The sequence below is a fragment of the Heptranchias perlo genome, unplaced genomic scaffold, assembly GCF_035084215.1.
Source record: "Heptranchias perlo isolate sHepPer1 unplaced genomic scaffold, sHepPer1.hap1 HAP1_SCAFFOLD_577, whole genome shotgun sequence".
NCBI lineage: Eukaryota > Metazoa > Chordata > Chondrichthyes > Hexanchiformes > Hexanchidae > Heptranchias > Heptranchias perlo.
The window spans coordinates 132,501-142,145 of record NW_027139599.1 but is presented as its reverse complement, the minus strand read 5'-3'; the positions used below and the strand labels follow the sequence as shown (position 1 = coordinate 142,145).

General features: G+C 53.6%; 4 pseudogenes; all 4 read right to left on the bottom strand.

Annotated features, from left to right (window-relative positions):
- Positions 1 to 110: 110 nt before the first annotated feature.
- Positions 111 to 315, bottom strand: LOC137316244 (U2 spliceosomal RNA; annotated as a pseudogene).
- A 3,893-nt stretch (positions 316 to 4,208) lies between these two features.
- LOC137316273 (U2 spliceosomal RNA) lies at positions 4,209 to 4,325 on the bottom strand (annotated as a pseudogene).
- A 987-nt stretch (positions 4,326 to 5,312) lies between these two features.
- Positions 5,313 to 5,430, bottom strand: LOC137316237 (U2 spliceosomal RNA; annotated as a pseudogene).
- Positions 5,431 to 6,390: 960 nt separating this feature from the next.
- On the bottom strand, positions 6,391 to 6,599 carry LOC137316214 (U2 spliceosomal RNA; annotated as a pseudogene).
- Positions 6,600 to 9,645: the final 3,046 nt, after the last annotated feature.

Sequence of the window (9,645 nt, the reverse complement as noted above, 5' to 3'; positions counted from 1 at the left end):
TGAGAGAGATATCAGCTTTATTCTCAGTAATAATACACACACACACACACACACACACACACAGAGACACTGGGAAAGAGCTGTTTTTTCCTTTTGAATATCTCCCCACAGGGAGCTGCACCGTTCCCAGAGACACTGCAATACTGGGTCGATGCGTGGAGTGGACGGAGCAAGCCCCTAGTCCATCTCCCTGTTCCAAAAATCAATTTAATATATGGTCCCCAGATAGGGACGTATCAGATATTAAACTGATAAGAACAGATTTTTTTTTTTTTTTTTTTCTGACACTCTGGGGTGCCTTATTGCCTTACAGATTCATTCCAGATTCCTTGCAGTGACATTACATCAAGCCAAAGCTCTACAAGCCAAAGCTCTGCACTCTGCCCGAGGGGATTTCTCCCTGACTGCATCCCCCCGGCATACAATGGCAGGAAGGCTCCAAATGGTTGCCTTCCCCCACTTGACCACTTGATCTTAGCCAAAAGGCCGAGAAGCGATACCGCGCTCGATGCGAATTGATCTCGGGTCCTGTTTGCCCTCCCTCTTTGTTCTCTGGCTGCCGGTGTTGAAAGCAGTCTCGAAGCACTGCCGTTCTCTCCTACTCTGGCCACATTTTTTGCCACCGTTTCTAATTGCAACAGTGGATGAGTTTAAAGAAGTTGCCGTTTTTTCCTTTCTTGCCAGGATTGCTTGACAGATTGGTAAATTTGCCAGTAGGCCACCAATCAGATGGGGGAGGGTTGTGTCTCAACGGACCTCCGTCAGTCAGTCTCAGTCACTAACGAACTGCCGTGGAAGGAAACCTCTTTGAGTAAAACTAGTGACGTGACGTGACGTGTCTCACAATGAGCGAGCGAGTGAGATTGCAACGGCCAATTGAGAAAGAGGTGAGGTGCTGACAATCAGCAGCTCGTGTTGAAACATTCATTCCACGGCAGGCAAGACCAATCAAAAAAAATACTGCAGATGCTGGCTCGGCTCGGCTGGCTGGCTGGCTGGCTGGCTGGCTGGCTGGCTGGAAATGGGAAATAAAAACACAAGGCGTGTTAAAGGCTGGTTAAACTGTCCGAAAGAAACAAGGCGTTAATGTTTCAGAAGCGCCTATTGAAAGACGTCTCTCAAGCTGCTCCCTGACTGGGCCCTGTCCGTTGTCATGTTAATCGCTGGTTAAACTGTCGGAAGAAACAAGGCGTTAATGTTTCAGAAGCGCCTATTGAAAGGTGTCTCTCAAGCTGCTCCCTGACTGGGCCCTGTCCGTTGTCATGTTAATCCCAGGGCGGGGGCGGGACTGCTTTGACCGGGAGACCTGTTTTCTGGACGCAGGTGTGACATTCCAGGGAGGCACCTACTTTGTGCTGATTCGAAACGACCACGACAACGGCAACTTGCAGTTCTATATTACAACAACAACAACGCGCGTGTGGTAGTTGGGAGGGGCTGCGTTCGCGCTCTCCCCCCTGCATTGAAACTCAAAGTTCGATTTTCAATCCATAGTCCACCAATCGGATGGGAGACGGTGTGTGTGTGTGTGTGTGTGTGTCAGTGTCAGTGTCAGTCTCTCTCTCTCTCTCTCTCTCTCTCACTCTTACTCAGAGCTGCTGTGGAAGGAAACCTTTTTAAAAGAACTTTGCATATTGAAAAAAAGATGTGTCTCAAGCTGCCGGGCCCTGTCCATTGTCACGTTAATGGCAGGACGGGGCAGGACTGCTTTGACCAGGAGACCTGTTTTCTGGGACGCAGGTGTGAGATTCCAGGGGACCTGCTTTGTGCTGATTTCCCTGCCTCCCTCCCTCCTCCCAGGACTTCCTTCTGAACACCTTTGTCGTTTCAGCGAGGGCCAAAAGCCTGCCTGTGAAAGGGAAGGATCAGCCGGTCAGCCCCCTGCTGGTCGCTGCTGCCAGTGCAGCAGGCGTGCGTGTGTCCTCGGCCTCGTGTCCAGGTCCCTCAGGGACTTGAGGCAGCTCTCCCCGGTGGTCTCGTGGTCAGGACCGGGCTTCGAATCCCAGTCGGGGGGGGATGACTTTCTGCTGCAGATTAATTGGCATGAAGGAAAGTCTCCCCTCCTGAGCGTAAAGCTCCACCCTCACCACCACCACCACCGCCTTTTCCTCCCCTTGACAAACGGACAGACAGACAGACAGACAGACAAGTACAGTCCAGTTCGGGAGCGCAGCTTTCATTAAGCAATGGCATTTGTGACAACTCATCGTCTGACAGGTTGATGATTTCCCCACACGCCTCCTGCCGAATAAAGGCTCACCCTCCCGGACACTACCCCAGAATCACCCACCCCCCCCCCCCGGGGTGAATATTAAGCCCGAGAACACCGACTGTAACCAACCGCAGTGAAAAGTTGAAGTGGCAACTCATTAACCAGATTTATTTTGGGCAACTCATTAACCAGATTTTTTGTTCATTTGGTTTATGAGTTGCCAAGTGTAAATCTGGTTAATGAGTTGCCACTTCAACTTTTCACTGCGGTTGGTTACAGTCGGTGTTCTCGGGCTTAATATTCACCCCAGGGGGGGTGTATAGCGGGCGATGGCCGGTGTGGAGTGCGTTTTTTGGGGGTTGATTTTCACTTTGCCTCGCTGGTGGAATTTGTGGGAGGCAGGCAAGGGGATTGGTGTGGGCTGGTGGGCGGCAAGGGAGATGCTTGCTTCGGGGTGTTATCCTCACTTTGGTCCGCTGGTGAGAGTAGGCAGCGGCAGGCTGGCAGGCAGGCAGGCAAGTGTGATGTAGTGTGGGGTGCAGTGCAGTGCAGTGCAGTGCTGCCCTGTCGTTTATGAAAGGTTGTAATGACACTGCTTTGCAGCTGACCATGTCCACTGATTTGTGACGCCCGTATGGAGGCTGATATCTCAGGAGGGCCGAGGCCGATTTCCTCCGGGGACGGCTCGTCGCGTGCGGCAGGACGAGGCGCAGCGGACGGTACCGAGCGCTCGGAGGTGCGGCGCTGCCCGCCGGAGGTACAGCGAAAGGCTGCAAACCGCTTTCCGCCTGCTAACTCGGCGGCCGTCAGACCGACCGACTCCGCTTTACCACCGGAGCTAGAGTCGGGCAAGGGGCACCGAAGGGTACCGGAAGGATCGCGTTCGCACGACGGGAAGTCGACTAGCGGGCCGCCGAAAGCGAGCCGGGGGCCCCCGGTTTTTTCTGTCCCACCTGGAGACTGATATCTCAGGAAGGCCGAGGCCGATTTCCTCCGGGGACGGCTCGTCGCGTGTCGGCAGGACGAGGCGCAGCGGACGGTACCGAGCGCTCGGAGGTGCGGCGCTGCCCGCCGGAGGTACAGCGAAAGTCTGCGAACCGCTTTCCGCCTCCTCTCACCGCACGGCTCTCCTTTTCACCCACTGGCGGATTTTCACCCTCCGACTGCTCGCTACCGTCCGCTGCGCCTGGTCCGGGCCCTGTCCATTGTCATGTTAATGGCAGGGCGGGGCAGGACTGCTTTCACCAGGAACCCGGTTTTCTGGGTCAGAGGTTCCAGGGGACCTGTTTTGTGCGGACTTCCCTGTGTCCGTCCCTCCATGCCTTCCCCCCAGGACTTCCTTCTGAACACCTTTGTCGTTTGAGCGAGGGCCAAAAGCCTGCCTGTGAAAGGGAAGGATCAGCCGGTCAGCCCCCTGTTGGTCGCTGCTGCCAGTGCAGCAGGCGTGCGTGTGTCCTCGGCCTCGTGTCCCAGGTCCCTCAGGGACTTGAGGCAACTCTCCCCGGTGGTCTCGTGGTCAGGACCGGGCTTCGAATCCCGGTCGGGGGGGGGATGACTTTCTGCTGCAGATTAATTGGCACCTCTGAAAGAAAGTCTCCCTCCTGAGCGTAAAGCTCCACCCTCACCACCACCACCGCCACCTTTTCCTCCCCTTGACAAACAGACAGACAGACAGACAGGCAGACAGTCAGTACAGTTCGGGAGCGCAGCTTTCATTTGGAAGCAGACCCTGCTTGTTTAAAGTCAACGACGCCAAGTTATTTTGCACTTTGAATTATATCGCTCCGTGCGAGCGGCACTCAGCCTTGGAGAAGAAAAAAATACCACTGAGCTGAGAAAGTTCTTTTTAAAAAGGTTTCCTTCCACAGCAGCTCTGAGTGAGAGAGAGAGAGAGATATCAGCTTTATTCTCAGTAATAATACACACACACACACACACACACACACACACAGAGACACTGGGAAAGAGCTGATTTTCTTTTGAATATCTCCCCACGGGGAGCTGCACCGTTCCCAGAAACACTGCAATACTGGGTCGATGCGTGGAGTGGACGGAGCAAGCCCCTATTCCATCTCCCTGTTCTAAAAATCAATTAAAAATAATAATAAATAATATGTGTGTGTGTGTGTGTGTGTGTGTGTGTGTGTGTGTCGGTGTCAGTATCAGTCAGTGAGTCAGTGTCTCTCTCTCTCTCTCTCTCTCTCTCTCACTCAGAGCTGCTGTGGAAGAAACTTTTTTAAAAAGAACTTGCATATTGAAAGAAAGATGTGTCTCAAGCTGCCGGGCCCTGTCCATTGTCATGTCAATGGCAGGACTGCTTTCACCAGGAACCCGTTTTTCTGGGTCAGAGGTTCCAGGGGACCTGTTTTGTGCGGACTTCCCTGTGTCCGTCCCTCCCTGCCTGCCTTCCCCCCAGCACTTCCTTCTGAACACCTTTGTCGTTTGAGCGAGGGCCAAAAGCCTGCCTGTGAAAGGGAAGGATCAGCCGGTCAGCCCCCCTGTTGGTCGCTGCTGCCAGTGCAGCAGGCGTGCGTGTGTCCTCGGCCTCGTGTCCAGGTCCCTCAGGGACTTGAGGCAACTCTCCCCGGTGGTCCTCGTGGTCAGGACCGGGCTTCGATCCCGGTCGGGGGGATGGCTTTCTGCTGCAGATTAATTGGCACCTCTGAAAGAAAGTCTCCCCTCCTGAGCGTAAAGCTCCACCCTCACCACCACCGCCGCCTTTTCCACCCTTGACAAACAGACAGACAGACAGACAGACAGTCAGTCAGTCAGTCCAGTTCGGGAGCGCAGCTTCATTTGAAGCAGACCCTGCTTGTTTAAAGTCAACGACGCCAAGTTATTTTGCACTTTGAATTATATCGCTACGTGCGAGCGGCACTCAGCCTTGGAGAAGAAAAAAATACCACTGAGCTGAGAAAGGTCTTTTTAAAACGGTTTCCTTCCACAGCAGCTCTGAGTGAGAGAGAGAGAGAGAGAGAGAGAGAGAGAGAGAGATATCAGCTTTATTCTCAGTAATAATACACACACACACACACACACACACACACACACACAGAGACACTGGGAAAGAGCTGTTTTTCCTTTTGAATATCTCCCCACGGGGAGCTGCACCGTTCCCAGAAACACTGCAATACTGGGTTCGATGCGTAGAGTGGACAGAGCAAGCCCCTAGTCCATCTCCCTGTTCCAAAAATTAATTAAAAATAATAATAAATAATATGTGTGTGTGTGTGTGTGTGTGTGTGTGTGTGTGTGTGTGTGTGTCGGTGTCAGTATCAGTCAGCGAGTCAGTGTCTCTCTCTCTCTCTCTCTCACTCAGAGCTGCTGTGGAAGGAAACTTTTTTAAAAAGAACTTGCTTATTGAAAGAAAGATGTGTCTCAAGCTGCCGGGCCCTGTCCATTCTCCTGTCAATGGCAGGACTGCTTTCACCAGGAACCCGGTTTTTCTGGGTCAGAGGTTCCAGGGGGACCTGTTTTGTGCGGACTTCCCTGTGTCCGTCCCTCCCTGCCTGCCTTCCCCCCAGCACTTCCTTCTGAACACCTTTGTCGTTTGAGCGAGGGCCAAAAGCCTGCCTGTGAAAGGGAAGGATCAGCCGGTCAGCCCCCTGTTGGTCGCTGCTGCCAGTGCAGCAGGCGTGCGTGTGTATTCGGCCTCGTGTCCAGGTCCCTCAGGGACTTGAGGCAACTCTCCCCGGTGGTCTCGTGGTCAGGACCGGGCTTCGAATCCGGTCGGGGGGATGACTTTCTGCTGCAGATTAATTGGCACCTCTGAAAGAAAGTCTCCCCTCCTGTGCGTAATGCTCCACCCTCACCACCACCGCCGCCTTTTCCACCCTTGACAAACAGACAGACAGACAGACAGTCAGTCCAGTTCGGGAGCGCAGCTTTCATTTGGAAGCAGACCCTGCTTGTTTCAAGTCAACGACGCCAAGTTATTTTGCACTTTGAATTATATCGCTCCGTGCGAGCGGCACTCAGCCTTGGAGAAGAAAAAAATACCACTGAGCTGAGAAAGTTCTTTTTAAAACGGTTTCCTTCCACAGCAGCTCTGAGTGTAAGAGAGAGAGAGAGAGAGAGAGATATCAGCTTTATTCTCAGTAATAAAACACACACACACACACACACACACACAGAGACACTGGGAAAGAGCTGTTTTTCCTTTTGAATATCTCCCCACAGGGAGCTGCACCGTTCCCAGAGACACTGCAATACTGGGTCGATGCGTGGAGTGGACGGAGCAAGCCCCTAGTCCATCTCCCTGTTCCAAAAATCAATTTAATATATTGGTCCCCAGATAGGGGACGTATCAGATATTAAACTGATAAGAACAGATTTTTTTTTTTTTTTTTTTTTCTGACACTCTGGGGTGCCTTATTGCCTTACAGATTCATTCCAGATTCCTTGCAGTGACATTACATCAAGCCAAAGCTCTACAAGCCAAAGCTCTGCACTCTGCCCGAGGGATTTCTCCCTGACTGCCTCCCCCCGGCATACAATGGCAGGAAGGCTCCAAATGGTTGCCTTCCCCACTTGACCACTTGATCTTAGCCAAAAGGCCGAGAAGCGATACCGCGCTCGATGCGAATTGATCTCGGGTCCTGTTTGCCCTCCCTCTTTGTTCTCTGGCTGCCGTGTTGAAAGCAGTCTCGAAGCACTGCCGTTCTCTCCTACTCTGGCCACATTTTTTGCCACCGTTTCTAATTGCAACAGTGGATGAGTTTAAAGAAGTTGCCGTTTTTTCCTTTCTTGCCAGGATTGCTTGACAGATTGGTAAATTTGCCAGTAGGCCACCAATCAGATGGGGGAGGGTTGTGTCTCAACGGACCTCCGTCAGTCAGTCTCAGTCACTAACGAACTGCCGTGGAAGGAAACCTCTTTGAGTAAAACTAGTGACGTGACGTGACGTGTCTCACAATGAGCGAGCGAGTGAGATTGCAACGGCCAATTGAGAAAGAGGTGAGGTGCTGACAATCAGCAGCTCGTGTTGAAACATTCATTCCACGGCAGGCAAGACCAATCAAAAAAAATACTGCAGATGCTGGCTCGGCTCGGCTGGCTGGCTGGCTGGCTGGCTGGCTGGCTGGCTGGAAATGGAAATAAAAACACAAGGCGTGTTAAAGGCTGGTTAAACTGTCGAAAGAAACAAGGCGTTAATGTTTCAGAAGCGCCTATTGAAAGACGTCTCTCAAGCTGCTCCCTGACTGGGCCCTGTCCGTTGTCATGTTAATCGCTGGTTAAACTGTCGGAAGAAACAAGGCGTTAATGTTTCAGAAGCGCCTATTGAAAGGTGTCTCTCAAGCTGCTCCCTGACTGGGCCCTGTCCGTTGTCATGTTAATCCCAGGGCGGGGGCGGGACTGCTTTGACCGGGAGACCTGTTTTCTGGGACGCAGGTGTGACATTCCAGGGAGGCACCTACTTTGTGCTGATTCGAAACGACCACGACAACGGCAACTTGCAGTTCTATATTACAACAACAACAACGCGCGTGTGGTAGTTGGAGGGGCTGCGTTCGCGCTCTCCCCCCTGCATTGAAACTCAAAGTTCGATTTTCAATCCCATAGTCCACCAATCGGATGGGAGACGGTGTGTGTGTGTGTGTGTGTGTGTCAGTGTCAGTGTCAGTCTCTCTCTCTCTCTCTCTCTCTCTCACTCTTACTCAGAGCTGCTGTGGAAGGAAACCTTTTTAAAAGAACTTGCATATTGAAAAAAAGATGTGTCTCAAGCTGCCGGGCCCTGTCCATTGTCACGTTAATGGCAGGACGGGGCAGGACTGCTTTGACCAGGAGACCTGTTTTCTGGGACGCAGGTGTGAGATTCCAGGGACCTGCTTTGTGCTGATTTCCCTGCCTCCCTCCCTCCTCCCCAGGACTTCCTTCTGAACACCTTTGTCGTTTCAGCGAGGGCCAAAAGCCTGCCTGTGAAAGGGAAGGATCAGCCGGTCAGCCCCTGCTGGTCGCTGCTGCCAGTGCAGCAGGCGTGCGTGTGTCCTCGGCCTCGTGTCCAGGTCCCTCAGGGACTTGAGGCAGCTCTCCCCGGTGGTCTCGTGGTCAGGACCGGGCTTCGAATCCCAGTCGGGGGGGGATGACTTTCTGCTGCAGATTAATTGGCATGAAGGAAAGTCTCCCCTCCTGAGCGTAAAGCTCCACCCTCACCACCACCACCACCGCCTTTTCCTCCCCTTGACAAACGGACAGACAGACAGACAGACAGACAGTCAGTCCAGTTCGGGAGCGCAGCTTTCATTAAGCAATGGCATTTGTGACAACTCATCGTCTGACAGGTTGATGATTTCCCCACACGCCTCCTGCCGAATAAAAGGCTCACCCTCCCGGACACTACCCCCAGAATCACCCACCCCCCCCCCCCGGGGTGAATATTAAGCCCGAGAACACCGACTGTAACCAACCGCAGTGAAAAGTTGAAGTGGCAACTCATTAACCAGATTTATTTTGGGCAACTCATTAACCAGATTTTTTGTTCATTTGGTTTATGAGTTGCCAAGTGTAAATCTGGTTAATGAGTTGCCACTTCAACTTTTCACTGCGGTTGGTTACAGTCGGTGTTCTCGGGCTTAATATTCACCCCAGGGGGGGTGTATAGCGGGCGATGGCCGGTGTGGAGTGCGTTTTTTGGGGGTTGATTTTCACTTTGCCTCGCTGGTGGAATTTGTGGGAGGCAGGCAAGGGGATTGGTGTGGGCTGGTGGGCGGCAAGGGAGATGCTTGCTTCGGGGTGTTATCCTCACTTTGGTCCGCTGGTGAGAGTAGGCAGCGGCAGGCTGGCAGGCAGGCAGGCAAGTGTGATGTAGTGTGGGGTGCAGTGCAGTGCAGTGCAGTGCTGCCCTGTCGTTTATGAAAGGTTGTAATGACACTGCTTTGCAGCTGACCATGTCCACTGATTTGTGACGCCCGTATGGAGGCTGATATCTCAGGAGGGCCGAGGCCGATTTCCTCCGGGGACGGCTCGTCGCGTGCGGCAGGACGAGGCGCAGCGGACGGTACCGAGCGCTCGGAGGTGCGGCGCTGCCCGCCGGAGGTACAGCGAAAGGCTGCAAACCGCTTTCCGCCTGCTAACTCGGCGGCCGTCAGACCGACCGACTCCGCTTTACCACCGGAGCTAGAGTCGGGCAAGGGGCACCGAAGGGTACCGGAAGGATCGCGTTCGCACGACGGGAAGTCGACTAGCGGGCCGCCGAAAGCGAGCCGGGGGCCCCCGGTTTTTCTGTCCCACCTGGAGACTGATATCTCAGGAAGGCCGAGGCCGATTTCCTCCGGGGACGGCTCGTCGCGTGCGGCAGGACGAGGCGCAGCGGACGGTACCGAGCGCTCGGAGGTGCGGCGCTGCCCGCCGGAGGTACAGCGAAAGTCTGCGAACCGCTTTCCGCCTCCTCTCACCGCACGGCTCTCCTTTTCACCCACTGGCGGATTTTCACC